Consider the following 27,056-nt stretch of genomic DNA (forward strand, 5'->3'; position numbering starts at 1 on the left):
ACTGGGAAACTGGTCAGAATTGAAGGAATGATGGATGGCGCTAAATACAGGGAAATTCTTGAGGCAAACCTGGTTTAATCTTCCAGAGATTTGAGACCTGGACAGGTTCACTTTCCAGCAGGACAATGACACTAAGCATACTGCTAAAGCAACACTCGAGTGGTTTAAGGGGAAACATTTACATGTCTTGGAATGGCCTAGTCAAAGCCCAGACCTCAATCCAATTGAGAATCTGTGGTATGACTTAAAGATTGCTGTACACCAGCAGAACCCATCCAACTTGAAGAAGCTGGAGCGGTTTTGCCTTGAAGAATGGGCAGAAATCCCAGTGGCTAGATTTGCCAAGCTTATAGAGACATACCCCAAAAGACTTGCAGCTGTAATTGCTGCAAAAGGTGGCTCGAAAACATATTGACTTTGGGGGGGTGAATAGTTATGCACGCTCAAGTTTTCTGTTTTTTTGTCTTATTTCTTGTTTGTTTCACAATAAAAAATATTTTGCATCTTCAAAGTGTGTTAGGCATGTTGTGTAAATCAAATGATATAAAACCCCCCCAAATCCAATTTAATTCCAGGTTGTAAGACAACAAAATAGGAAAAATTCCAAAGGGGGTGAATACTTTCGGAAGCCACTGTGTATCACTTTTGCAACAAACTGTCAAAATGAAGACCAGAATTGATGTGTTTCACAATAACTAAGCCAAAAACATCTGGTTTTCTAATCCTTTTTTTCCCCCCCCAAGAAAGTTACTCCTTAACAAGTTTGGGGGGGGGGGGGTCTGTTTTGGAAAACATTTAGATTCACCCTATGCATTATTTATGTTTGCTCACATCTGTTCAATTCCATTGAACTTTATACCACTTCCCATCCTAAGGTGATGGAACTACCCCTGGGTTGTGTTCAGGAGAAAAAGCAACTTGATGCCAAAAGAAACAACCACATAGTTTCTAAACCCAATGGCACAACATCCTGAGACTTCTGGGAACGCTTACGAAACAGACCAAACAGACTAGGCTTGGGGTTTGGAGTTTGAGAAGTCAATAAGAGAAGTGAAAAATGATTCCTTAGTTGTATATTTTTCTCAAAATCTAAAGGCACAACCTAGATTCTAACCAATGTCTTAAGTAGTTGAATATGTTATTACTCCAACCTCGTAAAAGTGACAAACTGACACATTTTCATTTTCGTCAAAAACAACTTTATGTCGAAGGAGTGCCTTTGATTTGATGGCCTGCGCAAAATAATAATTCATTTCATTTGTAAATCGCTTTTCTCAGACACAAGCCGCAAAAAAATGAAATACTTCAACTAATAATAATAACAATCCAGAACATAGAACACAGACAACAATCAAAGCTATGTACATTTATTTTTGCTATATCTAGATTTGATAAGTAACCTAAACTTTTACAATATCCCTAACCACGATAGATAATGTTTTCGAGCAACTATTTGTGTAGAAGTATTTTTTTCTCATATCCTCAGCAGCATTATAATAATACTCACATCATGCCTCCCAGCCTTAGAGTTCTTCACCTGCTGAACATTTACTGTACCTTCTGCTGAAGCTTCACTAGGCCTAGCTCTAATGGCTTCCAGAGCCCTAGCTTAGTTCTGACTAGAGCGACTACAGCTACGAACAGAAGTGACTTTAGTAGTTGGTTAGGAGAATCTACGCAGCAGGTTAGGATCATTAACGTGGCAGGTTAGGAGACTTAGGTTAGGGTTGGGAAAAGGGTTAGGATTGGCTAAAATGCTCTCCGAACCTGCTATGAAAAGTCACTTCCTGTCCTAGCTGTACTCTCTCTAGTCACAACCCTCTAGCCTGGCTGGAGCACATCATTATGAGAGAGTGAGAATTAGCCCCTTGTAACGGCGTTCCTCTTCCTCTTCATCCGAAGAGGAGGAGCAGGGATTAAACCAAAATGCAGCGTCTTGATAAGACATGATTTATTTTAAGTAAAGACGAAAACACGAACTTCACTTGAAACTAAACAAAACAACAAACGGAGTAGACGAACCTGAACATAAGAACTTACATAACACGAAGAACTCACGAACAGGAAAATGACTACACAAAACAACGAACGAACGAACGAACGAACGAACGAACGAACGAACGAACGAACGAACGAACGAACGAACGAACGAAACAGTCCTGTATGGTGCAAACAAACACAGACACAGGAGACAACCACCCACGACAAACAAAGTGAAAACACCTACCTTAATATGATTCTCAATCAGAGGAGATGAACACCACCTGCCTCTAATTGAGAACCATATCAGGTACCCAAAACCAACATAGAAACAGAAAACATAGACTGCCCACCCAAACTCACGTCCTGACCAACTAACACATACAAAAACTAACAGAAAACAGGTCAGGAACGTGACACCCCTTGGCACTTTCCAACTTTATCTCTAACACATGTCTATGAAATTAGGTTTAGGGGATGGTTACTGTGGCTGTATATATAAGTAAAATGGCATCCTGGTTGTGTGCAAAATTGGTTGAAAAGACATCAGCCTGATGTTGTGTGACATTCTGGTCAGGTCGTATTGTCACGACTCCCACCGAAGGGGGCTCCCCTGCCTGTTCGGGCGGCGCTCGGCGGTCGTTGTCGCCGGTCTACTAGCCGCCACCGATCCCCTTTTCCTTTTCTGTTTGTTTGGTCTTATTGGTTGCACCTGTCTCTTATTTTGTTTTGATTCAGGACTATTTAAGCCTGTTTTTGTGCAGGCTTGTTTTCTGTTAGTCGAGATTGTGCGTGTAGTGTTCCTGTCCGTTTGTGCCCTGTGTTGGGTTGGACATTTTTTGTGATTATTTCGCCTGTTGTTTTGGGCGTACGCATTGGAAACCGAAATAAAGTCTGGTTTCCCCAGTATCCTCTGCTCTCTGCGTTTGACTCTGCACCCACCACTCCAGGCTCTGTGACACGTATGCTGTGGTATTGCAGTAATATTTATCATATGTATGTTATACATTGCCAGAAAGTATTCATACCCCTTGACTTATTCCACATTTAGTTATTTTACAGCCTGAATTCAAAATGGATTAAATACATCTAAAAAAAATCACCCATCTACACACGATACCCCATAATGACAAAGTGAAAACATGTTTTTAGAAATGTTTAAATGTATTGAAAATGAAATACAGAAATATCTTATTTACATAAGTATTCACACCCCTGAGTCAATACTTTGTGGAAGCACCTTTGGCAGCGATTATAGCTGTCTCTAAGAGTCTCTAAGAGCTTTCCACACCTGGATTGTACAACATTTGCCTATTATTCTATTCAAAATTATTCAAACTCTGTCAAATTGGTTGTTGATCATTGATAGGCAACTATTTTCAGGTCTTGCCATAGATTTTCAAGTAGATTTAACCCATTTAATCCCGAATTTTTCCCAGACATGAAAATATCCAAATCAAGTGTCATTAGTAACCCTTTGAAGTAATCAATCATTCTTTTTTGAAATTTTAATGGAAAAGTAGGTGAAAAAGTGTGTTTTATGGTCGGTCACAATTGTGACCGGTGGGATAATGTTACGTATACTAAATTAACATATTTCTCCTATGCAGTTATCAAAGTTCTTATAAATCCCAACCCAGTTATTAACACATTTAAAACTCTGTCACTGGCTGTCCCCAGCCTTGCCTCTAGAATGCCCCGTCACATTCTAGTGTGACTATTTTACACATCAAAAACCCTTATACAACACGTTATGAACACTGAGAGCAAAGACAAAAAACAACCATCAATGTATTTCAACATTGTTACTTTATTGTAACATTGTTACTTTAGTGCAACATGTATTGAAACATTAATATTGTAACTTTATTGTAACATTTGAACTTGTACTTTAGTGCAATATTCATTGTAACATTTTAGTGCAACATTCACTAACAACTGTATAGCAGTCGTGTGATTCATTCCCACTGAACATAAAGGTAACATTTAGGATAGAGGTAGCCTGTAGAATATGCATTCAAATAGAGGCCTACACTGAACAAAATACAATTATATATATATATTTAAAAAGCACCACTGCACAATGAGTGCTTATATATATATACAGTATATCATAGAGTTAGGCTTCAGAACCAAGTGCAAAATTAGTTTGTGCATCACTATTTTGAACTGTGATCAGTCAGTCCTACTGTCATACAGTATGTCTTGAATTAATTGACCTTCTTTTCCAAAAACATTTCAGTCATTTTAATTGTCTTTTTCGTCGACTTTTCTTTTTTTACCTAGAGTCCGTTGTATTGCTTCTCCTCACCCTTTATCGACTTTTCTATTTTTATTTTATTGTCTTTTTCAGCCCTTTTTCATTCGATCTTATCTCCTTTTCTACTGTCCATGGTATATCTTGAAGCACTCAGTGTGCAGTGGCGCTTTGCATTTCTCACATGCCTAGGTCACTCAATGGAGGGGGGTGGGGGAGGTTGTGGATGGGGGGGTGAGGGGTGGGTCATCATCACTGATAACGTTGTTCCTGTCATGATCTGTTTGCATATGTTCAGCATATGCATTCAACAGCCTGACTGGCAAATGGCCTGTCCATAGTCCATATCTGACCCATCGCTATCACGATCACTCAGGACAGCATCTTTCTCATTTTGAGGGATAACTGCAATGTTGCATGCCTTGTCTGGGCAGTCACCTAGATCCAACATATCCAGAACTTGACTCAAAGTGAAACTAAAAGAAAGAACAGAGTGGAAAGTTAGGTAAAACAAGAACTATGTATGTGTATAACTATGTGTATACCTAGACGCACTGTGTTATCCCGCCGGTCACTATTGTTGCCGTCAACATGTTTACACATTCTATGACCACACTGAACAAAGTTGAGTAATTGCAAATGAATGTATCAATACTAGACACCTTAAAGATGATGTGTACCAAAAATCTTTGTCCTAACTTTATGTTAACATACTTTACCAACCTTTTGTTTGGGAGCTTTGATGCAGCCATCCTCTTCTCATGGTGCAACCAGGAAGTAAATAGCTCTGGTCATGTGACAATTCACACTAAACATGTGACACTGCACATCTTTCATTGAGACCCTTTATTATTTCAATATTTGCTGGAAATACATTGATAGATCATTCAGTAACATTTTTAGAGCCTTATAACTGAAAACGTTTTTTACGGTCACTATTGTGACCGATGGGATTAAATAGGTTAAGTCAAAACTGTAACTCGGCCACTCAGGAACATTCACTGTCTTCTTGGTAAGCAACTCCAGTGTAGATTTGGACTTGTGTTTTAGGTTATTGTCCTGCTGAAAGGTGAATTCATCTCCCAGTGTCTGGTGTAAAGCAAACTGAAAAAGGGTTTCCTCTAGGATGTGTTTAGCTCCATTCCATTACTTTTTTCCCCCTTAAAAACTCCCCAGTCATTCACGATTACAAGCATACCCATAACATGGTGCAACCACCACTATACTTGAAATATGGAGAGTAGTAAACGAAACCAAGATCGACCACAGCCTCTAGTTTCAAATGGGAACAAATTAGTCATACTGGGCAAAACACGCAAGGGGGGTGGGTAGAGCCAAGCACGAGCTAGCGAGATCCTATTGGTGTGTTCTAGCATGCATTTGCATATTTCCGTTATGGATTGCCTACTCTGTGAAGTGCGCATGTGCAGTAACTCAATTAGCCTTTGCACTCCTAAAAAACACATTTATTTTTAACTTTGGCTAAGGGTAAAGCCTACAAAATATAGTCCTCTCTGTTCATAAGAGATTTTAGTTTTGGGAACAAAAAACTGGATTGAGATCAAATATTTCATTAATGAGAAAATTAGCAGAATGTGGGCCAAAATCCATCACGTTCCATCTTCTCCATATTTGGTAGAGTGGAAACGCCTAGCGGATGCTTCACATTTATACATCCGGTGAAATATCTGTCTCATTGTTCTATCTGTTTTATTACTTTAGTGCCTTGTTGCAAACAGGATGCATGTTTTGTGATATATTTTTGTTCTGTACAGGCTTCCTTCTTTTCACTCGGTCAATCAGGTTAATATTGTGGAGTAACTACAATGTTGTTGATCCATCCTCAGTTTTCTCCTATCACAGCCATTAAACTGTAACTGTTTTAAAGTCACCATTGGCCTCATGGTGAAATCCCTGAGCGGTTTCCTTCCTCTCCAGCAACTGAGTTATGAAAGACGCCTGTATCTTTGTAGTGACTGGGTGTATTGATACACCATCCAAAGTGTAATTAATAACTTCACCATGCTCAAAGGGATATTCAATGCCTTTTTTTATTTATGATTTATTTATTTTATTTTTACCCATCTACCAATAGGTGTACATTTTTTTTGCGAGGCATTGGAAAACCTCCCTGATCTGTGTTTGAAATTCACTGCTCGACCGAGGGGCCTTACAATTATCGGTATGTGTAGGGTAAAGAGAAGAGGTAGTCATTCCCAAAAAATTATGTTAAACACTATTTTTGCACACTGTGAGTCCATGCAACTTATTATGTGATTTGTTAAGCAAGTGTTTACTCCTGAACTTATTTAGGCTTACCATAACAAAGGTGTTGAATAAATATTGACGCAAGACATTACAGACGTTCATTTTTTATTAATTCGAAAACAAATCTTAAAACATAATTCTACTTTGACATTATGGGGTATTTTGTCTAGGCCAGTGACAAATCTTAATTTAATCAATTTTACATTCCGGCTGTAGCGCAACAAAATGTGGAAAAAGTCAAGGTGTGTGACTACTTTCTGAAGGCACTGCATATATACCTCACATGCGACCCGTGATAAGACTATGCAATTTGTATATTTAACAAAGTCTATTAAATTAATTATCTGACTCCATCAAGATGATTAAAATATGCAAGCATTAGGCAATAAGTTGATGTTGACTAGCAACAATTGGCCTGAGAGTGGAATACTAAAGTCAAAGCGATTTATTTACATTGTAAAATTGCACACAAGGCATAAAGCTTAACTTACAAGGCAATACTGACACTAACATAGCATTCACAATCTAGGCATACAGATCTTACGGTTACATGACAGAACATTAACAAAGAGATGCCTGTTAGGCCAGAGGCCTAGTAGCCTCGGAAATGAGAATTTCTCATACTACATTTCCATAGAGTGCGTAGCAGGACAAAAGAGAAAAGAAAATACTTTCATTCCATTTATACCAGATCTAACTTGTTTATATTCAAAAGCAATTGTTGACCAATCCACAGACCAAACCAAAGGTAATAAAACGAAGGTATCCAATCAGATCGAACCAGCCAACGTCCTCTAGGAAGGCGGTCACATCTATGTGTGATGAGCTGAGGGGGTGGGCTGGGAGCAGTAGAGAGACAACAGCATTCCTGAGAGGACAAAAGAGATCCTTGCATACAGTGTCGTCAGGGTTCATTCTGAACAACTACAAGTAACCACAGAGATCATACATCCGTATAGATGACATCTAAGTTCTCTTCGGAGGACAAGTTTCAGATAGGTGCCGAACATGGATGCGATAGCATCACTTACGAACATTGCAATAGTCAGCCCGCTGGATACTGTGTGAGAGAGATACATTTTGGCCCATCAACAGGGGGAGGGTTAACTAGCCCCTAAAAGTCTTGAGCCATTTGCCATGCAGCCAGAGATGACAGAGAGCACCTAGTTTAGGGCCAAGCCTACACTGATTTTTTTTATTGGCAAGAAATATATATTTTTTTTGTGGTTGTAAACTGGAATCTCTTCAACCCGAAAAACAGCTTTCAACCAGAAAATGACATCCCATGCCAAATGTTGCCCACTGGGGTGTGTGCAGCCTGTATTGGACTGTATAACCTGTTCACATGCAAAAACATGCATTATTTTATGGCGCAATTGTCTAATATACAATGTTCCCTGACCCTCACCCTCTTTCAGTACCCTAGCATATCCAGTCAAGGCAAAATAAAGCAAATGCACTAACAAGACTCTTCAAGCAGATGTTGAGCGTGACCTTCACTTATACGAGCCCTAGAGAGCGAGCTAGAGACGAGAGAGACATGATTTCTTCAGCTGCGTTAGGGAATGAGACTGAATATCCATTAGGTGCTGCTTCCATCCTCTTACTCTTCTCATCCACTCCCATATGGCAGGCGCATGGATCTGGGCATAGGGAGAGAGTGATAAAGAGGTCCCATATGTGTGTCTGTTTCTCTTTGTTAGTTCCCAAGCAAACAGAAGCCCTCTTCAGCAGATTGAGTGAAATGAATGTTGTTTTAGATGTCCAGATATGTAGCCCTCATTTGCATAAGGAGCTCAGATCACAAGCTGTAGAAATATGAAGTTAGACTCTCATATTGAGGAGTGTGCTTTAAAGGGACTTTCTGAATGCCACAATGAAAGTTCCCTCTGGCAAAAATATCTTCATTTTTTAATCATAAAGATTTACTTATGCAGGCTTTCATACGGTATATTTCAGCACATTATCTATATATTCTGTTTTATTTGTCCTTTTTTTATTATACAATGTTAAGATTTACTTTTCAAATACACCATTTTAATTGAATATTTACATACAGGCTTTCATACAGCACACTATCTATAAAGACACTATATAATCTGTACATTGCATCACAACAACATTTCAATTACAAATATTACCATTCCATGTCAAATAAATAAATGGTAAAATGACAAAATATCAGAGTCTGAATATAAAGTTAACATGGTAAACCCCTCTTTAAACACAAACCGAAAAAAATATCTATAAAGACAATCATAATACACATGAGAATATCTATGTTAGTTCAATGCATTCTAGGTTACAGGACATGTATAGGCTACCGATATTCAGCATCATTCTCCATAGGGACTGAATAGGTGTATAAATACTGTATCTACGGTTTACTAGGTGTAAATGTTCAGTTTAATTTGAGAGGCCCAGAGAATCCCAAGAGGCTCAAAGTTCTTGATTGACCAATGTTATTAGTTGATAGTCAAATGTTCCAGTAACACTTCACTTGTTGTTTCTCCAGTACTTTCATCAGATAAAGAGTTGATCAGATGCAAAGCGAAGTCTGATATTTTGTCCCAATCTTTTTTAATATTGACCACCACAATTTGTTTCGTCTCATCTTCATATGTTACTTCAGAAATTGTCTCTAGATCACTTATTGCGCCTTGAACCACATACGCCTTAGCTATTCTCTCTAGTTTATCTTCCATATGAATCTCTGCCTGTTCCAAAACATTCTTCTCAAACTGAGTCCTGTGAGAAGACTTTCTACAGCAGAACTCATTCCAAGGCAATACAGACAGGGTCAACAGCCCTACAATACCGAGCACCACCAGCAAGCCATATACCTCTGAATCATTTTTTAGGTCAGCTACGGTTGCTTTTTCTGTCAAATTGAGCTCACTGCCTTTCTTGCAGGCAAGTGCTCTGGAGCTGTGATTTAGGCAGCACGTGTACCAGAACCCATTGATGAGAACAGAGGCAACCCAGAGTAACCCTGTAGCAGCCGCCTTGAAGAGGAATTTGAACAGTGCCGCGCAGAAATGACCCCTGGGTTTACACTCGCGTTCGCATTTGCATGTAAATCGAAGGATTCTTCTGAAATGTTTATCTACAAAGAGAATCATGGAAAAAATGATCAAAGTTGGTAACGCTAAGTAGGTACCACAATGCCAAGAGCTTCTATCAGGTGAACAGGAGCATTGCAGGTGAATCTGAAATTCAAAATAGTATACTACGAGAAAAATGATGACCACATAAACCCCTGCTGACGCTGTCAGGTGTCTGAAGATCACTTTTTGTCCCGTTGTATAGCCCAGCATGTCCCACATGTTGACCGGTCAGCCTGTTAGCTGATTACTCAGGATTTATACAGTGTCCACTTCTGTCAATCTGTCTCTGTCCAGATGTATGGAGTTCCGTCTGTTTCGGATACACAGACCTCTTCTAGTCTCAGGTTGGTGGATAATTCCTGAGGGTGATGCAGAGCCACAGATGCTGCCAGTCCACTTGAGTAATACAGTTTTGTAGTATCAGTTAGAGGAGGTTCACAGCCCTAAAAATGTTCTTGGTTCTGACTATTGTTTTATAATAACCCACCCTATCCCATGACTCTACTGTGCTAGTGCTGGGAGGTGACAGACAGATTATTGGAATCTCCAAACAATGTTAGTCACTTCCCCGTTGCCAGTGGCTCTGAGGAAGTTTGTAGGTGCAAATGGTTGTGTGTTTGGAGGAACAACTGAAAAATTGTCCTGAAACTGAAAGCACCAATATTTCAACCAAATGTCATGGGATCTTATACACATGATAAATTCTCACTTAGCCTATACAGTGAGGGAAAAAAGTATTTGATCCCCTGCTGATTTTGTACGTTTGCCCACTGACAAAGAAATTATCAGTCTATAATTTTAATGGTAGGTTTATTTGAACAGTGAGAGACAGAATAACAACAAAAATATCCAGAAAAATGCATGTCAAAAATGTTATAAATTGATTTGCATTTTAATGAGGGAAATAAGTATTTGACCCCTTCTCAATCAAAAAGATTTCTGGCTCCCAGGTGTCTTTCATACAGGTAACGAGCTGAGATTAGGAGCACACTCTTAAAGGGAGTGCTCCTAATCTCAGTTTCTTACCTGTATAAAAGATACCTGTCCACAGAATCAATCAATCAATCAGATTCCAAACTCTCCACCATGGCCAAGACCAAAGAGCTCTCCAAGGATGTCAGGGACAAGATTGTAGACCTACACAAGGCTGGAATGGGCTACAAGACCATCGCCAAGCAGCTTGGTGAGAAGGTGACAACAGTTTCTGTGATTATTCGCAAATGGAAGAAACACAAAAGAACTGTCAATCTCCCTCAGCCTGGGGCTCCATGCAAGATCTCACCTCGTGGAGTTGCAATGATCATGAGAACGGTGAGGAATCAGCCCAGAACTACACAGGAGGATCTTGTCAATGATCTCAAGGCAGCTGGGACCATAGTCATCAAGAAAACAATTGGTAACACACTATGCCGTGAAGGACTGAAATCCTGCAGCGCCCGCAAGGTCCCCCTGCTCAAGAAAGCACATATACATGCCCGTCTGAAGTTTGCCAATGAACATCTGAATGATTCAGAGGACAACTGGGTGAACGTGTTGTGGTCAGATGAGACCAAAATGGAGTTCTTTGGCATCAACCCAACTTGCCGTGTTTGGAGGAGGAGGAATGCTGCCTATGACCCCAAGAAACCATCCCCACCGTCAAACATGGAGGTGGAAACATTATGCTTTGGGGGTGTTTTTCTGCTAAAGGGACAGGACAACTTCACCGCATCAAAGGGACGATGGACGGGGCCATGTACCGTCAAATCTTGGGTGAAAACCTCCTTCCCTCAGCCAGGGTATTGAAAATGGGTCGTGGATGGGTATTCCAGCATGACAATGACCCAAAACACACAGCCAAGGCAACAAAGGAGTGGCTCAAGAAGAAGCACATTAAGGTCCTGGAGTGGCCTAGCCAGTCTCCAGACCTTAATCCCATAGAAAATCTGTGGAGGGAGCTGAAGGTTCGAGTTGCCAAACGTCAGCCTCGAAACCTTAATGACTTGAAGAAGATCTGCAAAGAGGAGTGGGACAAAATCCCTCCTGAGATGTGTGCAAACCTGGTGGCCAACTACAAGAAACGTCTGACCTCTGTGATTGCCAACAAGGGTTTTGCCACCAAGTACTAAGTCATGTTTTGCAGAGGGGTCAAATACTTATTTCCCTCATTAAAATGCAAATCAATTCATAACATTTTTGACATGCGTTTTTCTGGATTTTTTTGTTGATATTCTGTCTCTCACTGTTCAAATAAACCAACCATTAAAATTATAGACTGATCATTTCTTTGTCAGTGGGCAAACGTACAAAATCAGCAGGGGATCAAATACTTTTTTCCCTCACTGTACAAACACAATTCGGCTTTATTAATGAAATATCAAACTCACAGGAAAACAGTGGTTTCTATAGCGTAAACGACACCCAAAGAGACCAGGGGATGTTGTGTGCTTCCAGGCCTATGACTGGCAAAGTTCAATCAATTGATGACATACGACAACCCCACCACCATGCAGCCTCCCTCCCTCCACTAGCCGGTCTAGACAAAGTGTCCATTGTCCCTTTGCCCCTCAACCACCAACACTCCTAAAATAATTTCAACATGCCGCCTCACCCACTGTAACCTTACAGCAAAACAGTAGCATGCGTGGGTAAAATTACTGAGGAAAAAAATCCATATTATAGCCTATGTTGTGATATTTACATTGTTTTCTCTATATCCCATTAGTTCATATGCCACCGTGATATACAATAAGGCCATGAGAACAAAAAGACAACAGTCACACAGAGGTGGAATAAATTAAAGTACACATATGTTTGTTTCATCACAAAACATCTGCAGCATGGTCAAGCAAGTTAATGTTTTTGACAGTTTACTAAACAGTTGCTGATTTAAAATCGCGGAGTTACTGCAAGTCAGCACAAAGACAACAGGAACACTGCCTCCGCTATTCCAGCACCATTTCAACTTAAACATTTAAACATCATCAAATCAACAAGGCTGCATGCTTCATGTAGTACACTGAAAAAGAACTTAAAGATACCAAAAACAATTTAGTCCAATCAATGTTGCTAAATATCATGTTTCTGTGTGTGTGTGTGTGTGTGTGTGTGTGTGTGTGTGTGTGTGTGTGTGTGTGTGTGTGTGTGTGTGTGTGTGTGTGTGTGTGTGTGTGTGCGTGCAAGTAAAACCAAACTGTTGATTCACCCTACTTATAGACTAGTTGAACGCCAATGCCATCCTCCTCTCTTCATGTTGGCAAAACGGTCCATGGCTCTCTCATACAAAGTATCACGTTTAGTTTTTGTTGTCATAGGCTACCTAGCTAAAATGTTTGCTAGACTAACTTCCTGGCATGGGCAACAATGAACCAGCTAAGTTAGCTAGTTAACGTGAGCCTACTAGGCTACATCTAGGCTACATATTGAACTTAAATCGTCTCAGGCCAGTGGCACATATTCTTTTATGGTTAGATCAGAATCGGAGTCATAATCGTTGGCCATAATCATTGGCCTGTACAGAGAATTAAGTCAAAACCACAAATCCAAATCCCCATCTCCATTCATGGCTTAGGAAAGGGACGATTTAACAAGCTAGCTGCTGCAGGACAGACCAGAAACAGACACATATTTCTGAAAATGATGTTTTGCTTAGGAAGTGATTTGATTGGTCTGAAGCCAAATCGAAACTGGCCTCCCTTGCGGGGTGTTTTTCTGCACTAGGACAACCGACAGTTGAGCTCAGCTCAACGCTGATTGGCTAATTATTTAATAGTTTTTTATCAAGGGAGGCCAAATGCTTGTTGGCATTAATCAATCAAACGCTACGGTGGCAACATGTTATACTCTTTTGGTCCAGACAGAATCAGATACATGGGCTACACATACTGAGGCAGAGGGGCACTGTTTCACTTGCTCTGATGATTTCTCCAGTGACATTCAACCAATTGTGCGTTGACGGAAAATTTTGAAAACACAGCGATAAAATATAAATTATTTTATAATTTGTGTTTTTTTATTGGCCAAATATTTGGGAAGCCTGGCTTCCCTTGGCATCCATTGATACACACCAGTGCAGCACAACCCTCTCTGGTATATGAAGCACACACACAGGTTAAAGAACTGAAATTGACTAATTTAGGTATAAACCCACATGTTTTATCTTCAAATGGAATACAGTTAATACAATTCTTCCACAAGTTCTAATAAACACAAGAGATTACATTAGCTTGCCTGTGATATTTAGAATTGATTTCAAAATTACCATTAGTCAACCAAACATAACACACTATGCACTAAATCAGAGGTACTGTACAATAGTGGCTAAACCTCCATGATACCACTATACAGTATTTCCTCCATTTCCTGGGAAGGTATCTCAGGTGTTACCCAATGCCTCAGCAGGGGTTGTTGACTGTGCTCAGCCTTGACAAATCTGATAATCTCTTAACCTCATAGAGTCTGTGACCTGGTTATAAGGGGAACAAGGGCATCATGATGAGCACAGACTCATACTGCACCTGTTGACCCAAGACTGAGCAGTCCAGACTGAGCAGACAGACATTCCTACAGCATGCATACACTGAGTATACCATACATTAAGAACACCTTCCTAATATTAAGTTTTGCTCTCAGAACAGCCTCAATTATTCAGGGCATGGACACTACAAGGTGTCGGAAGCATTCCCTAGGGATGCTGGCCCATGTTGATTCCAATGCTTCCCACAGTTGTGTTAAGTTGGCTGGATGTCCTTTGGGTGGTGGACCATTCTTGATATAGACGAGAAACCGTTGAACGTGAAAAAACCCAGCAGCATTGCAGTTCTTGACACAAACAGGTGCATCACCTGGCACCTACAACCATACCCCATTCAAAGGCACTTAAATCTTTTGTATTGCCCATTCACCCTCTGAATGGCACACGTACACAATCCATGTCTCAAGACTTAAAAATCCTTCTTTAACCTGTCTCCTCCCTTTCATCTACACTGATTGTTGGTAGAACATGGCACTTGCAACGCCAGGGTTCCCATGCAGGACCTGTACAAAAATGTATGAACTCATTAGTGGAAGAGTACTCAGCACTGTAAGAGCACTCAGTACTGTAAGAATACTCAGTACTGTAAGAGAGCTCAGTACTGTAAGAGAGCTCAGTACTGTAAGAGAGCTCAGTACTGTAAGAGCACTCAGTACTGTAAGAGAGCTCAGTACTGTAAGAGCACTCAGTACTGTACACTCAGTCTGCTAAATGACAAATGTAAAAAAAAAATTTTTTTTTTAGTGGATTTAATGGTGTTCTTAATGTTTTGTATACTCAGTGAACATCCTATCTGGATTAACCATGCAGAGCCAAGAGTCTCTCACATGTTCCTTTCCCTGGCCTGCACTTCTACAACCCCTTTCACAACCACCACATTTACCCCCCCCCCCCCCACCCATCACCACTACCATCACCACTACCATCACCCCTACCATCACCACTACCATCACCCTTCAGCCACCACCACAGAACGGAATAGTGCATCAGACAGAGAGTGATAGTAGCAGTAACCTCCCCCAACCCCCGAGTCATCTGATGTGAGGTAACATGTAAGGGCGAGCCTCCATCTGCCATCGACGCTAGCAGAAGGTACAGCTAATGAGGCTTGATTTGCCGCGGCACCTGCCTCCAATCTGGGGCTCTCTACCCCCTTTCTCCTTCCAGCCCAGTCCTCTTCCTCACCCTCAAGGTGTAATCATTGGTTAGTGTGTAACGGGAGAGCCCAGTCAGCCCACAGGACCTCAACCAGGGGGATTCATTAGTGGAAAGGCAAGGCTGCAAGGGAAGAAACTCTTGACCTGCCATCCACCAAACCAACAAAAGCGCCTATAGCCTCTCCTTCAGAAAGGGGGGGTGAGTTGGAGAAAGGCTTTTGTTTGGTAGGAAATGTCTTCAGGGTGAAATTTGGCATCGGTGATCAGATGTACCCTTCCCTATTACAACCAATGATATGAGGATGTGTAACAATCGATGTTTCAACGCTATAAAGCATTTTGTGTCACTTTCAAGGGGGAAGCTGAAGAACATTTGTAAAGGATAGTTGGGGAAAGCCCTTGACCTCTGGTGAGCAATCCATTTCACTTGACTGCTTAATGCAGCATGAATCGTAGCAAAGGAGGCTCATGCAAGTATTCTGCTTCGACTTTAAGTTGACTTTAACCAATCACTGTTTGGGAAAAAGTATAATATCTGTGCTGTTGTTTCTCAGTAACATCCTCACCACATAAATCATAATACTGGGAAAGGTCTGAAGACTCTGGTAAATGTATGAGCCAGTTCCGTGGGAAAGGCTTTATGATATAAAACAAATCTTTCCATTGAAATACATTTGTTAACTTTTTTTATTCCCTCTTTTGTTGGTTTGAACAGTTTTTAGACTTTAGCCAGAGGCAGGCTGACGTTGTGTGGCAATTTAGTGATGTGCACTGCCCTCTTCTGGTGAAAAAGGGCTCATGGATGCTACTGCAAAACCTCAATGGTGACGATAATGACCTAGTAACGGGGTCGGGGTCAATTCCAGGGAGAGAATTCAAATTCGTTTTCAAGATCAGAAGAATCTGCTAAATAAATGCCACTTCTGACATTTTTTCATGGAATTTCAATAAAATTGTCTGAAATGAATGGAATTGACCCCAACCCTGCCCAATAACAAATACATTTTCCATTTGAAAATTGTTTGATGAAAATACTACTCTTCATTAAAACAAGAGAGACAAATTCAGGTAATGCAACTGAAGGCTGATTGTCAAGGTTAGATAAGACTGGCAGGATTATTCCCTCACTCATTAACTTACTCATACTGATTCCTTCCACCTTGTTTGGGAAATGCGAGATATCAACTGTTACTCAGTAACGAATCACTCAGAATGACTCAAACGAGTTAAGGCTTAACAAAGTAATTAATAAATGCTTCAACCACCATTGCGAATCATTCATTACCAAACTGGATGTTACCCATATGTCTTCTCCTTCGATAGAATGGAGCGACATCCCTGTGGTTAACCTGGGTCAGATCTTTAGGCAGCTGGTTGGAAACCTATGCAGATGGGCAGAGCGTGGAAGCTCTGGATTTGTGAGCTCCTCTTCCACGTCGAGCTGCACCAAGGGCCCTTGAATTATTACAGGGCCCCATTCATAATTAGCAGAAGCCTGGTGGGGCCTAAGCCCCTTCTAATGCCTTTGTTGGTGGCTGATCTATTCACAATAAATGAGAGAACTTATGACTGTGAGAAGCGCTCCTGCATTGAGGGCTAACGTGCCTTTAGGCAAGCTCTCAAGGAACAATCACGCATTATCTCAATAGTCCCCTCGTTACGAAGAGCGTTCACACAGAGGGGTGGTTGTGTGTGTGTGTGTGTGTGTGTGTGTGTGTGTGTGTGTGTGTGTGAAGCTTGCACTATTTCGAAAGTCTCAATTCCCACAGGACTGAATCATTTTCTGCACAGACACGTCACTACAGCAATAATGTGAAAGAACAACAACCACTATTAGAGACAAGTGGTGGACCAGCCCATATCAAATAGGCCCACAAAAGCCATTTCATAGATCATTACTTTTAAAATAATGTAATTAATATATACAAAAATATTGCTCTGTACAAATCATTGAACAAGTTGCAGCAGCAGGCTAAACTGTGCGGACAACTTGCAAGTACACATTTTCAAATGTATAAACTTTACAAATCCACAGAAACATACAAAAGATCCTTCCGTTGCATACCAAAACAAGTGGTAGGTCTACCATTTTGCTGAAAAACTAATCCCAGATGGTAGCTTCTCTGACTATACCACAAAGAAAGTGATCCCACGAATTGGCATGGTGGGCCATCTCTTCCTGCCCTATCGTGTCCACGTGTATGCTGGGAGTGCGGCCACAGATGGCCCATGGTCCGCAACCGTACAGCACAGCTGTGGAAGCTACCTGAATTTGATTCCGTCGACTGTAGCCTAGCAACAGCAAGCACCAAACCATCACACACAGTGCTGGATGTTTCTAGTGTGGTGCCAGCAGCGGGATGGGCCCAATGGGCGCCTGGTTGCAGCTCACTGGCCGGTGACATTGAGCGAATACTGGCGTGCTGCGATTAGAGTATCAGAGTCCCACTGCTTCTCCAGGAGGAAGTCGTACCAAATGTAAAATCCAAGTAAGGAGGAGCTGGCATGTTCCTCTAGCACAAGTGGATCTGAATATCCAAAGTGCCTCAGTTTTATCTTGTTTCACAGATATCAAATGCACATAATGCATACAGTATGCATGAACACACACTGAATGTACATATTAGTGATATACAGTACATTAAACAAAACATAATCAAAAACCATGACAAAATAGTATTGCTAAAAATGACATTATTTATGGCACATTATATAATTATATGACCCACCTGATCAACACACTTCTGTTCATATTTCAATCTGTTTATTTTTAGGCTACTTACAGTAGTGATATACCCTGCGTCCCCCAACATCTCTCCTCTTATGCGCAACAGAAGCCTATCTTCAACAGCGTCTGTTCAACTCAAACACCAGACGCCTCCCGCCACATGCTCCAGCCACTTTGATTTCTTCCCCGTGCAGTTGTTCATCAGATCCGATCTGGTGTTGTTTGGCGCAACCTGTCTCCCCATGGCCGTACCTTTCATCTTCCCCTGGCTCTGGGGTGGGGGGGGGATGTGGCTGTCTGGAGATGTCACTTGGTGACGGGCACTGTCCAATCTGGTTTGTATTGCGCTGGGGGCTGGATGAATGGCACGCCACCACTTCCCATGCTTTTGATTCTCAGCCATTCTCAGTGGCGGCTCTGTTTACTTTTACTCCCTGATTATTAAGGAGTCATCTACCCAGCTGAGTTGGAGAAGAGGAGAGAAAGAAGAAGGGGAGAGAGACAAATGAAGACATATCAATCATAAGACAAATTATTGATTACATTACAGTGTATTAGAGTTTTCCCACTTACAAATATACGCCAAAACAGTCATATACAATGTTGTCAGGAAGAGACTTCGATCAGTCAAATGATAAGGTGGGTGACCCGAGGCAACACAACTGAGGATATTCCTCAGCGGTGGATCCTTCATCTCAATAACTGTATGTGGTTTCCGCAACACTCCAAAGGTCTCCTACTGGATATCAATCAGTAAGCGATTAGACAAACGGCAACTGGGATCGCTTAGCGAGCGAGCTCCCCTGCTTGAGTTTACACACAGACACACACACACGCATGTATGTTTTACTATCCTTGTGGGGACCAAACAATTGATTCCCATTCAAAATCCTATTTTCCATAAACCTAATGCCTAACAATTTGGTAATTCAGTAGATGATCTTATCCAGAGTGATTTACAGGAGCAACTAGGGTTAAGTTCCTTGCTCAAGGGCTCGGGGATTCAAACCAGCGATCTTACCAGTTACTGGCATAACACTTAACCGCTAGGCTACCTGCCACCCTAACTCCTAACCCTTAAATCTAACCCAGGGGTTCCCAAACTTTTTTGGCCCGTGACCCCATTTTGATAACATATTTTTTTTGTGACGCCACCATGTTTTATTTTTTATTTTTTTATTTTACCAGGTAAGTTGACTGAGAACACGTTCTCATTTGCAGCAACGACCTGGGGAATAGTTACAGGGGAGAGGAGGGGGATGAATGAGCCAATTGTAAACTGGGGATTATTAGGTGACCATGATGGTTTGAGGGCCAGATTGGGAATTTAGCCAGGACACCGGGGTTAACACCCCTACTCTTACGATAAGTGCCATGGGATCTTTAATGACCTCAGAGAGTCAGGACACCCGTTTAACGTCCCATCCGAAAGACGGCACCCTACACAGGGCAGTGTCCCCAATCACTGCCCTGGGGCATTGGGATATTTTTTTTTTTAGACCAGAGGAAAGAGTGCCTCCTACTGGCCCTCCAACACCACTTCCAGCAGCATCTGGTCTCCCATCCAGGGACTGACCAGGACCAACCCTGCTTAGCTTCAGAAGCAAGCCAGCAGTGGTATGCAGGGTGGTATTCTGTCAAGAAGGTATGTAAAATCAACAGTCAGTGTTTACTTTTTACAACTGTGGCTATGACAGACTGTTACATATCAGTCTGACAGGACTTTTGACAGTATTTCAATCTGAAGATATATTTTGATTTTGATTTTATTTGGATCTCTTTTAGTCCCCATTTGGACTAATCTTCCAAGAGTCCTTAAACATTAAAAAACAATTTATAATACGAACACATGAAGAAGGTATGTTTGAAGTGACAGAAATGCATCAGAAAGGTATTGGGAAGTTCAGAAGATCATCAGGCAATCATTTTGCGTGATCTTCTGCGTAGAAAAGAGCATCATTATTGATGATCTTTTTCCCCTAATCTGATTTAGTGCCAATCTGTTAGTGGCTTGTGGGCATTGTAGAGGAAAACAGAATATATGCAGTGTATTCGGAAGTATTCAGACCCCTTTAATTTTTCCACATTTTGTTACACTACAGCCTTATTCTAAAATGTATTAAATTATTATGTTTCCTCATCAATCTACACACAATACCTCATAATGACAAAGCAAAAACAGGTTTTTAGAAATTTTGGCAAATGTAGCTCAGGTGCATCCTGTTTCCATTGATCATCCTTGAGATGTTTCTACAACATCATTGAAGTCCACCTGAGGTCAATTCAATTGATTGGACATGATTTAGAAAGGCACACACCTGTCTTAATAAGGTCCCACAGTTGACTGTGCATGTCAGAGCAAAAACACAACGCATCACCGGGGGCAAACTACCTGCCCTCCAGGACACCTACAACACCTGATGTCACAGGAAGGCCAAAAAGATCATTAAGGACAACAACCACCCAAGCCTCTGCCTGTTCACCCCGCTACCATCCAGATGTCGAGGTCAGTACAGGTGCATCAAAGCTGGGACCCGAGAGACTGAAAAACAGCTTCTATCTCAAGGCCATCAGACTGCTAAACAGCCATCACTAACACAGAGAGGCTGCTGCCTACATACAGACTCAAATCATTGGCCACTTTAAGAAATGGATCACTAGTCACTTTAAATAATGCCACTTTAAATAATGTTTACACATCTTACATTACTCGTCTCATACTGTATATACTGTATTTTATACCATCTATTGCATCTTGCATATGCCGCTCGGTCATCGCTCATCCATATATTCATATGTACATATTCTTATTCCATCCCTTTATATTTGTGTGTATAAGGTAGTTGTTGTGGAATTGTTAGATTACTTGTTAGATATTACTGCACTGCCGGAACTAGAATCACAAGCATTTCACTACACTCACATTAACATCTGCTAACCATGTGTATGTGACCAATACAATTTGATTTGATTTGATTTGAAAACCCAAGCCACGAGGTCGAAGGAATTGCCCGTAGAGCTCCGAAACAGGGCTGTGAGGAGGCACAGATCTGGGGAAGGGTACCAAAAAATGTCTGTATTTACAGAACACAGTGGCCTCCATCATTCCTAAATGGAAGAATTTTGGAATCACCCAGATTCCTAGAGCTGGCCACCCAGCCAAACTGAGCAATCAGGGGAAAAGGGTCTTGGTCAGGGAGGTGACCAAGAACCCGATGGTTACTCTGACAGAGGTCCAGAGTTCCTCTGTGGAGATGGGAGAATCTTCCAGAAGGACAACCATCTCTGCAACATACCACCAATCAGGCCTTTATGGTACAGTGGCCAGACGGAAGCCGCTCCTCAGTAAAAGGCACATGACAGAACACTTGGAGTTTGCCAAAAGGCAGCTAAAAGACTCTCAGACCATGAGACACAAGATTCTCTGGTCTGATGAAACCAAGATTGAACTCTTTGGCCTGAATGCCAAGCGTCACGTCTGGAGGAAACCTGGAGCATGGTGGTGGCAGCATCATGCTGTGGGGATGGTTTTCATTGGCAGGGACTGCGAGACTAGTCAGGATCGAGGGAAAGATGAATGTAGCAAAGAACAGAGAGATCCTTGATGAAAACCTGCTTCAGACCACTCAAGACCTCAGACTGGGGCGAAGGATCACCTTCCCGGACTTGAATCCGATCGAACATCTCTGGAGAGACCTGAAAATAGCTGTGCAGCGACGCTCCCCATCCAATCTGACAGAGCTTGAGAGGATCTGCAGAGAAGAATGGGAGAAACTCCCCAAATACAGGTGTGCCAAGCTTGTAACGTCATACCCAAGAAGACTCGAGGCTGTAATCACTGCAAAGGTGCTTCAACAAAGTACTGAGTAAAGGGTCTGAAAACTTACGTGATTGTGATATTTCAACCTGATTTTGCTTTATCATTATGGGGTATTCTGATGAAGAAAAAAACATTTGAATCCATTTTAGAATATGTGGAAAAAGTCTGAAAACTTTCCGAATGCGCTGTGCATGTTCCTGGTAGTCTTATACTTAAACGGTTCAGAAGATAGAGCCACATTTGTCAGAAGAAAACAGAAACCGCTCTGTTTATTACAACCACATCTAGCGGCTACTGGAGCTTATGGACCTAACCCCGGTTCTAGGAACCAAGATTAGGTGGACTTCTGGTCCCCACAAGGATGATAAAACCAAACACACACACACACACATACATTAAGGCATAGAGACAGCTTGAGGAGAGAGATAGCTGGAGGACGGTGTGTGTGTGTGTGTATGCCTGTGTGTTTGAGGGGGGTTGGTAGTTAGAATTCCCAATATGTGTTCTGGGAATCAGAAAAGGAGGGCCAGATGGCACAAGCCTGCCAGTCTTTGAGAACCACAGCATACGGCGGCAGGGACGCACGGCAGAAGGTAGTGGGGGAAATGGAGCCACGGATCTGGGGTCATCCGCTTGAAGTTCCTCCCTCCCTGGAGCTGTTCCATCCAATCCCTTTGAACAAGAGAGAAGGCATCTATACATCACAACTGTGTTTGTTTCTGTTTAATGTGGCATTCACTTCAAAAGTCCTAAAGATCCACTCCCCAACAGCCTCCTGAGTTCCTAGCATATGTTATTCGACCTGATGAAACACAGCCTGCCAATAACACTGAGCTCTCCATACGTGGACATACAGTATGTGTCTGGTTTATCATCATCTTTCATCAAGTGGGATTTCATTTCATTTCTGAAATGTACATGTGAATACTACCTCATATTGCACAGCAAGAAGCAGCACAGTTTCTTTACATTGACTTTGCAAAAATAGTTATGCCATAAATCACACCAGTATATTGCCAATTGTATCATTCATATCCATATGCCAGCTGTCAAACAAATCCTGTTTGAATGACTAAATTGAATTACCTTTTTTTTAATGTATATGAATCTTTAACCATGAAATCCTGTTTCACAGACCAGTATGATACTATGAGTAACACGTGGGGTCAAAGGGGGCTGAAGAATAACAGAGCTGGAGTACTAACGTGATGAGTAACCTTGCCTGAGACCCGAAGACTTGCGTTAGCTCCCCCAAGCAAATGATTAGGCTTTAGCTCAGCGGGCTAGCACAGTTCCAGGAGACACATATACCTACACATCCATGATAAGACCTTATCAGCTGAGTGTTCCGCTGTTATCATCTCTTTCCACTGCGAGGGAGTCTGTTCCAATATAGGCCTTTTACAATGCAGGCCTATCCCTCACTACACATCTCCTCATTTTAATAGACTTATTGAAATAGACTGTGGCTCCCAGTAGATCGGACCTATGCCCATCATTATAATGCCTTCATGGGCCGTATAGATCTGGCAACGTTCACAGGCTCGCCAAGACATCTGCCATCCAATATGGCAACGTGAATGGGAGGCGTTGGCTTGAGAGAGAGAGAGGGGGTCCCGTGCCTTTTGTTAGTGAGCCACCTATTATTGGTGTGTGTGTGTGTTGGGTTGCCACTGCCTCTATGGAAACTGCATAGAGGATAATGAGATGCAGTTGTTATGGTTGTCAGCTGGACGTCACAACGTGGAGACACCTCTCCGATCCTTCTGGAAGGTGTTTGTTAGGAATAGTATTCACATTGGGCCACATGTAAAAAAAAAATTATAATAATGTCTACTGTCCAGTACTGAAAACACCCATAGGCTAGCTAAACCTACAGATATTCCCTGCGGTGGTTACACTTTACTTGAAGGGTACCTACCAAAGGACTTGATAACATATTCATAATTATATCTTAATTGATTTGTTTCAAATCCAGTCGTGAGTTGTGAAATTCTGATAAGTGCAAAGAAACAGCATTTCGCTTTGAAGGATATCCAGCAATTACATGTGGCATTACTTGACACACACACCAATATAATCTGGGGGCCAACGCTGATCCATTTATCAGCTGACGAAGCTAACCAAAGCCCCTGCCCAGCAGGTCTGGAGAAGGCTTAAACATAGACAGGAATCAGGACCGTTGCCATGTCTTCTACTATTGGCTATTGGGCTTTAATTAACCTACATAGGGCCTGACTAGAGCTGACTGCTTCAATGTGCAGTGATAGATAAGGCCCCTTGGATGATTGATTTATTTGCCGCACGTGGTTGTGATTTCCATAACATTACCGCCCCCCAATTACAAGCCATGGGAAGTCGCATTATGCAGCTCTCAATATATGCCCACACATACAACTCTCTAAAGAGCTGCGGTGAAATGTAATAAGATGTTACAGTGTGCATATGCATAACTAGGTAAGGTGGAGCCATTTTCACTTTGTTACATGTAAAGTACTCCATGATAGGTCACTTTGGCCCCTTTGAAAATACACCACTAGGGACTATAGGGAGCATGATAACAGGGTCTCAATGGATTCAAACAACCAGGAATCAAACCTTGGAATATGTTGCACTAGGGACATTACGAACTGTAGGAACTGTGATAGCCACCAGGAAATTAAAGCAGCACGAGAAACGTCCATATCCACATCAATCCACAAATCCAGGAACATTAAAAAACAACGAAAATAGCAGGCATCCATCTTGGCATATTGAAGCGGGTCCTGGCAACCATAACAGCATGCAGAAGCTAGGCCCTGGCTTTGTGATTGCAGTGCCACGTTTCCATCAGGAGATCACTAAGGTAACGGTGGGATTAAAAACGGGCACTGCTGGCACATCCAGGCAGGCAAGTTTTTTGGGGGGAGGGGGGAGGTGGCAGGCATGGGGGGGAAGGGCACTGTTCCATATGCGCTCCACCTGCACCACTCTGAGGCACGCGCCAAACACACAGCCTGGCAGGCTCTGCCAATCCTTCACTGATTGGAAGTTGCCATGGCGATGACTGGGAAACTGGTAGATGAGGGAGAGGGGGTCTGTGGTTGTGATGTAAAATTCTCAACAGTATTTTTTTTATTTAGGAAATTGGCAAAGGAAGTGTATTAAATTAATCACCATTAATAATAATTCACATATGGGACAGAACATAATTACACTGTTTTTTGGCGCTATGGGTGATAGGAGTGAGCGTAGAGCTCCCCCCCCCCCCCCCCCGAAAAGCTGATCTCATCAAAGGCACTTAAGCTTTCTCGGTAGTCAGAGTGAAGATACGCGTCGATCTGATAAGCGTTTTATGAACATATCTCTGAAGTTCATCGCTGAACATAGAAAGCGCTGATGAGAAGTATCCCTTGAGCCATCGTTCATCAGATCTAGATCTGTATCCATCCGCCAGTCTGTTGATTATCAACCGAACCGCCACTGGTGGATGGCAACAACAAGAAATAGGCATTCTTGTCTGCTTGACAATCAGCGGTATACCATCTTCTCTCTGGGCTTGTTCGACATTCTCGCCGACAATGCAGGCGACTGCAGACTGACTGATCTACAAATAACCTTGCATCATAAATAACGACTCATTATTATTTGTAGATCAATCAGTCAGTCACAATTTACCAATGATACATTACTGTTTTGATGCTCCCAAACAGGGCCTCTGTCTCCAATACTCATGTTTATTCACAACCACAGCCACTTCCTCTTTGGATAGCCCTTCTCCTCCATTTGGTTATCGTGTTTTAGTTCAACTTAGTTAGATATTCCACCTTTCGGAAGAGTAGGGGCGATTCTGGGAGCCAGTGGAGGGAGAGAGGAGCAGGAAATCTTATGGTCCGTGCTATGTGGGATCCTTGGGACGTCCCTACCCCATTGAAGTTGACATTTTAAATGAAGGGTTAAGGTTAAGCCTATGGATAGGGCTCAGTGTAGGGATGTCCTAAGGATTCCGCATAGCACTGACCGAAATCTTACCAGTAGCTTTTGATTACAAAATGGCCTCTGTGCAACTCCAGGCAAAGGCTGCGATTGGATGATTTCCTCACACGCTGGCACTTGGAACTGCCAGGGGGCGCCGGAGCACGTGATTCAGCTGGAATCCAATGATAATCGGAATGAAGAAAGTCATTAAAATTGTTTTCCAGGCAGAAAGTCCCCTGGATAGAAATACCCGGCCCCCTTTTTTTGTTATGTTAGAAGTTCCCTTTGGATGGATTCCTGGCTTGATTCTGTAATTGGGGGATGATTGTGTCGAGTGCTATGTGTGTGGGGGGTTGATAGATTGCTTCAGGCCACAAGTTTATATACAACTGATGCTTCAGAGACCGACCACAATACTAATTGCTCACCTTGGTGATGAGTTTGTGTGAACACAGTGCTCCCCCTGGTTAAAATGCAGTCTGCATAGGCCTATGGGCAAATTTCATTCTACATATAGGCCTATGAGAAAATTGCCAGAATGTTGTTAGTCATATAACTGACCCTTTAATCGTGATTGCGATGCTGGCAAACATCATTGCGTTTGTGTGTGTGGTGGCGTATCTATTTGATTGTTCAGCTGTGGTCTGGTGTGTACAAATAATACCCAAGTCCAAACCAGGGCTCTGGGCAGAAATCCGGGCATCCAAAGATAAACCTAAACAAACAACACACATTCAAAATGATCAACATAAAGTCCATTGCATTTGAAGTTGTTTTTCTACCACATAATTCCCACCCTCAATGTGATTGAGAAATCACCATAATCACCACATGGGCCACCATCTTGCACACGATTAGTTGGACATTGAGTAGTACATTATTGCACGTGTGGAAGAATAATTAACGTAGTTCTTATAGAGAACCCTGCTAATGCTTGTGAGAAGCACATATGAGACGTCAATGCATTCCTTCCTTGCGATGGCAGAATTACTAACCTAATTATCCTGTCGATGCAACGTTTTGATCTCTTCCTCCCCAGTGTCAGGCAGTGCGGATGTGACCTTTCCACTTCATTGAAAATGCAGAGCCGGCCGCCTCAGATGAGCTGACCTGTGGTGGAATTAGCCAACCCGTCTCGTCACCAGGTCCGTCCCGTCCACCCCTGGCCTCCCCGCTACTCCAACAGCTTGAACACGCCTGGGCGCTGCTTCACAAAGGCCTCAGCAGAGGAGGAACTATTAATCTGTCCAAAGCCTCAAAAGAGAGAGC

General features: G+C 42.1%; 1 long non-coding RNA gene across 1 annotated transcript; it reads right to left on the reverse strand.

Moving 5' to 3' along the window:
* Positions 1-3,770: 3,770 nt before the first annotated feature.
* On the reverse strand, positions 3,771-5,197 carry LOC139561776 (uncharacterized). The gene is made up of 2 exons (XR_011672214.1): positions 4,961-5,197; positions 3,771-4,713 (listed from the first exon to the last, which is right to left on the reverse strand). It is a non-coding gene; the product is annotated as an uncharacterized lncRNA (long non-coding RNA).
* Positions 5,198-27,056: the final 21,859 nt, after the last annotated feature.

The sequence above is a fragment of the Salvelinus alpinus genome, chromosome 31 (assembly GCF_045679555.1).
Source record: "Salvelinus alpinus chromosome 31, SLU_Salpinus.1, whole genome shotgun sequence".
Lineage (NCBI taxonomy): Eukaryota > Metazoa > Chordata > Actinopteri > Salmoniformes > Salmonidae > Salvelinus > Salvelinus alpinus.